Genomic DNA, 6,000 nt, shown 5'->3' with positions numbered 1-6,000 from the left:
TTAATAAGATTAAATTCTTGAATACCCACCTTGTGGATACATAAAACATTTGCCAATGACACATACAGATTACTGAGTCAGTTTTTAGTGTGGGCATAGTAGGCAATCAACTGGATGGTACCATTGGAGGCAGTGCCTGAGATATTTCTCTTAAATACATTAATTGTCTTATCATAACCCCCAGGGGAGGCTGAAATTCCACAACACGTGAACCCATCCCTTGAGGGCTGCCTCCTTCTATGTTCCTCTTTCAAAATACCTTAGAAAGATGACAATCAAATTCATTGATACTCAGAGTCAATTGGTTTAAGAAAGTGCTTACTTTTTTGCTCTCCATCCTCTTTACTGTCTTCTCAAATACCTCACAGTTCTGGGGATGATAATACTAATACCTAAGGAGTAGGGCATGAGCCAGAAGAAGGAATTATATAATCAGTAACTCCATCTGAGGAATCTTTTACATGCTCCATCCCTAACATGACTGCTCTCCAAACATGCACTCCAAGCCCCTCATCCAGTCTCAGCAGCGGCTCCCTCTCAAACAGGACACCTCTCACTCCACAGTGTGCTGTACATTGAACTTCTCAACTTGTCTTAAATAACACCTAGTTCACATTTTATCTTGGACCAGGTTTTCACTTCCTGAAATACCCTTTTCTCATTTCTTTTACCCCCAAATCCAATTCTTTTCTTTTTTTTTTAATGGAAAGTTTATTTTTTTATATTTTACTTTTTTATTTCTTAATTTTTATTTTATATTGGGGTATATTTGATTTACAATGCTGTGTTAGTTTCAGGTGTACTGCAAAGGGGTTCAGTTACACATATACATATATACATTCTTTTTCAGATTCTTTTCCCAAATAGGTTATTACAACATATTGAGTAGAGTTCTCTGTTCTATACAGTGAGTCCTTGTTGATTATCTATTTTACATATAGTACTGTGTCTATGTTAATCCCAAACTCCTAATTTATCCCTCTCCGCTTCCTTTCCCCTTTGGTAACCATAAGTTTGTTTTTGGTGTCTGTGAGTGTGTTTCTGTTTGGGTAAATAAGTTCATTTGTATCATCTTTTTAGAGTTCAAATATAAGTGATATCATATATTTGTCTTTCTCTGTCTGACTTGCTTCACTTAGTCTGATAATCTCTAGGTCCATCCATGCTGGTTCAAATGGCATTATTTCATTCTTTTTCACATCTTCTTTACCAGTTCCTCTGTAAATAGACATTTAGTTTGCTTCCATGTCTTGACTATTGTAAATAGTGCTGCAATGAACATTGGTGTGCATGTATCTTTTCGAATTATGGTTTTCTTTAAAGACCAAGCTCATTATACCCTGTGGTTACTTCTTTTCCAGTGTTTTCTTAGCTCTTTCATGATGTTTATTGATTTTTTCTGATTATTAAATGTAATAAATGATCGACCCAGAATATTAAGAAAAACTAATAAAATACATTTAACTTTATTATGTACATACTCTGTATATACACACATAATCTGAAGTCTTCTGTAAATTTACCACACAAGAAAAATCACTGTTTACTTTTAGTTTATATCTCCCCAACATATATATGATTTTTTTCTTTGATGCTCTTTGGCACACAATGTTCAGGCTGATTGCAGACCTATTGCCAATGCTCATCTAATTCATCTGTGCTTTGAGATGCTTTGTGACACACCAAAGTTAGAGCTAGAAGGAGCCTTGGGAATCAGAATCTAACTACTTATTTTACAGATGAGTGAAGTGAGGACTAGAGATATTTATTGCCTCACCCTAGATCATTCAGTTTGTAAGGAGCAGAGTCAGAACTTGATTCAGATAAGGTCAGCACATTCAGTTACACAGATTGTGCAATATGCAGGGGAGTGTATATATTTACCAAACTTTGCACCAAGGCTCAGTCCTGCATCTTCTGGAGAAAGGCTCACAAAAGCAGGATCCACTTATAATGCCCTTGCAGGGCTTCTAATGCCAAGTGTAGCAGGAGGTGGTGAGGAAGATGGGAATAAGAGAGAGAGTGTTTCTAATTCAACTGACATCACTGTGGAGGCAAGCAGTGGGACTGAATCCAGGTTTATTATTTCCCAAACTGATGCTTTTTTCGGACTTTTTGTTTCCCACTGCATCTTTCTTCTTAATATGACATATTTAAAAACATCATTCCCAGTTAGATATTACTCTGTAATTTGATATATACAGGGTAATATCATATTATATATAAAGTCATATATATAGTATTGAATATATATATATATATATATATATATATATATATATATATATATATATAATCTATAGATAAGAAATGCCCCCAAATCCCATGATTATTAATTTGTATAGTTTGAAAAGAAGGTGTAAGCAATAAGCAATGGTTTGGATTGATTATTGGAGTGTATTGGATACACTTGAAAAGACAGTATGTCAATAATGATTTATTAAAATTATTGGCTATGACAATGATCTTCATCTCATCTCCTTAATATCCAGCAAATTGCCTTACACTCTGCAAATATTTGTTTAAATTAACTCCTATACCACATAATAGGAAATGCCAGTGTTTGCGATAACATAAAAGCAACAATATAATTCATTCTACCTTGTATTAAAAATAATTTTGATCAGCCAAATTCGAATATGATTTAGGGAAACATTTATATAAATTAGAGAAAACAATAGCGTGAGGGTCAAAAGCAAAGATCTTGCTATTTCCAATCTTTATTCAAGTCTGGACTCTGCTATTGATATTTACTAATTGTGTGATTCTCAGAAAATTCATCTGTAAAATGGAAATGATAATACTACCTCTTAGGGATCTTCTAAAAGGTAAAAAGAAAAATAATGCATCTGGTGACATACAGCAAACACTCAATAATTGTTAACTATATTATTGAGGTCTGTACTCATAATTTAGATGTTTTTATTTTCTTTATAAAATATCACTCTTTACTGATAAATGGGAGACTTGTTTAAGGTGACTCTCATAAATAACTAAGGAGAAATTATATCTCTCAAAACCTTATTCCAAGAGGTTTTCCTGAAGGTTTCCATTGATATAGGTAACTGATATAACGTTTGATTCTTTTGATAGTTGTGAACTAGAAATTTGATTCAGAAAATAAGAGAAATAGATGTTTGCCTTCCAAATTAAAACTGGGATATCTAATTTGAGATAAAGTGTTAAAATATAAATACCATCATGAAAATGTTTCAATAACTTTCTGCATCTCAAAATGGAATCAGTTACTCACAAAAGCAGTACAGCCTGTTGAAACTGCATTACTGTAGCTTCTGTAGAAAGCAAAAAAATGTAATAATTCACCAGAGATTTCATTTGAGTTTTGGGGAGCTTCAGCAAACCACCTCAATGAGCTTAATTACTTTGTGAATTAGCACAAGGATTAATAAGAAGATCAGTGAATGGTAGCAACACCATTATTGATATAACATATTTAGAGGAGGAAACTCAGCATCCTCCCTCCTCCCCAAATCTAGACCTTGGAGAATGGATGATCCCAAAACACGCTGAGTAAAGAACAGGTTTTTTGGGCTGATGAGCAAATCAGCAAATTCTTACTCCTTCTCTTTTGAGGAGATGTAAGTTGGAAAGTTAGAGAGTAAAATCAGAAGTGTTCCATTTACAGGGTAAATAAAAATACTGTACATTCGTGGCCTGGATTTTACTGTAGTTTTTAAAAAGGGAGAAAACACTTTATGTCATATTACAGAGTGATTCTTTCTAAGTGAAGTAACGAGCAGAACAGTGTCATGAAATGATACCTTTTGGGTAAAATAGGAGGGATAAAATAATAGAAGCATATTTGCTTAGATAACCATAAAATATCTCCAGGGGAATATATAAGAAATTGCTAATATTGCTGGTTTCCACAGACAGGGCATGAGTGCTTGGTGAACATGCATGGCAAGGAGGCTTCACTGAATATCTTTCAAATTTTGAACAATGTGACAGCCTTGCTTATTTAAAAATAAATACAATTAAAAAGCTACTTTTATACTTTTTCTCAAACACCATCTTTTTCTGACACAGCTATTGCCTCTTCTCCGTTTTCTTCTAAGTATCTTAGTAAACAGCATAATGTCTCATAGGATTTCTATATCATTACCTTACAAAATAGTAGCCAACTTCTAGTAAGAATGTCACTGAGGCCTCTGGAAACTATATATAATTCAAGTATTAAAGTTGCATCAACATTTCATATCAGACTCCTGATATTTACCTATATTTTTCAGACTGATGTTTTATGAAACTTCCTCCTTTTCTGAAGAAACAGAGCCAGGGTCTTCCTAGACCTTGAACTGTGATTTATTTTCTTTGTCCTAGTCTGACCCACTTCTGCATCTTGGAGACTTGCTAACTCTATGCCCTTGAGGATGAGAAAAAATAAATCCTTGCAGGTTCCTGGAATATAAATTACAGGGAAGTGAACAAGATAAGTATGGTATAGAAAATTGACTTCCTTTTCCCTAAGGTAAGGTTTCAGAAGTCTTTCCTTTGTTTTTTGTCTAATCTATGACTCAAAGAACTGAGGAATTGAGGCAATTTTTCAACTAGAGTATTATTTGTTCATTTCATAACATTTTAGATAATTATTTTAAACTCTTTTCACCGAGGTTCTGTTTAGAAAAGGAGAGAATAAATTCATTCCCTAGAGCATCTGGGAATGTGGAGAAAATTCCAGTTATTCGTTATCCAAAAAGCAAAAATCACACTTCAAATATATATATATGTAATTTAACTTGAACATGTATGGAAATTTAGCAATCTACATCACAAGAATATGTACCAGCCTTGTCTGATGGCTACCTTTGGCCTATGGCCCAAATCTATTCACACTTCAGCGACAGGAATTCACACATGCTAGTTTTGAAAATAAGATGTTACATCAGAAATAATACATTATATCAGAAAATAATAGCACTTTATTAACACTTTGTAAAATCCTTAGACATAATTTTCTCATCTGATGAAACAGCATGTGACATAGATCAGTCAAGAACCATTTACTAAGTACCTACTCTGTGTTAGTTATTTTCCATTTGTTACCTAATCCTCACAATCAATCTGATAAACCATTATGAGTGCTCCCATTTTATTGATGAAGAAAATAAAGTCACAGTAAGTAAGTCACAATCCCAGTTTGGAGGATGGAGGAATTTCATTGACCCATTGGCCCACCATGGCTAAGGAGTCCACCTCTAGTCCAATTAACTGTAAGGAGTTTGCCAGAAAAAGGAACAAAACTGTATCATTTACAGAGACGTGGATGGACCTAGAGACTGTCATATAGAGTGAAGTAAGTCAGAAAGAGAAAAACAAATATGGTATATTAACGCATAAATGTGGAATCTAGTAAAATGGTGTAGATGATCTTATTTGCAAAGCAGAAATAGAGACATAGAGAACAAACGTATGGATACCAAAGGGGAAAGGGCATGGTGGGATGAATAGGGAGATTGGGATTGACATATATACACTGCTATGTATAAAATAGATAACTAATGAGAACCTACTGTATAGCACAGGGAACTCCACTCGGTGCTCTATGGTGACCTAAATGGGAAGGAAATCCAAAAAAGAGGGGATATATGTATACATATGGCCGATTCACTTTGCTGTGCAGCAGACACTGACACAGCAGTGTAAAGCAGCTATACTCCAATTAAAGAAAAAAAAAAAAAAACACCTGTAGGGAGTTTGGCACAAGACCCTTTATTTAGCACATGCCTGCTGCAGTAGCTCAACTTGACAGGGAGCTTTCAGAAAAGGTGAGAGCGGGTAGGCTCAGTAGGTCCCATAAAATGTGCATATCATGTTGTGTAATATCACAGAGTTGTCAAGCATGGCAACCAAGGCCCAACTCTTTTAGCTCCACCTTGAAATCTAAGTGCATCCTGGATTAATATGATTAATATGAACCCTCTGACTTGAGGCCAAAGCGGGTATGGAACACTATTCAGTAGGCAGATGGTGCTTCAA

Source organism: Balaenoptera musculus, chromosome 18 (genome assembly GCF_009873245.2).
Source record: "Balaenoptera musculus isolate JJ_BM4_2016_0621 chromosome 18, mBalMus1.pri.v3, whole genome shotgun sequence".
In the NCBI taxonomy this organism is placed as follows: domain Eukaryota; kingdom Metazoa; phylum Chordata; class Mammalia; order Artiodactyla; family Balaenopteridae; genus Balaenoptera; species Balaenoptera musculus.
The sequence above is the reverse complement of the archived record's forward strand: the minus strand, read 5'-3'. Positions refer to the sequence as shown.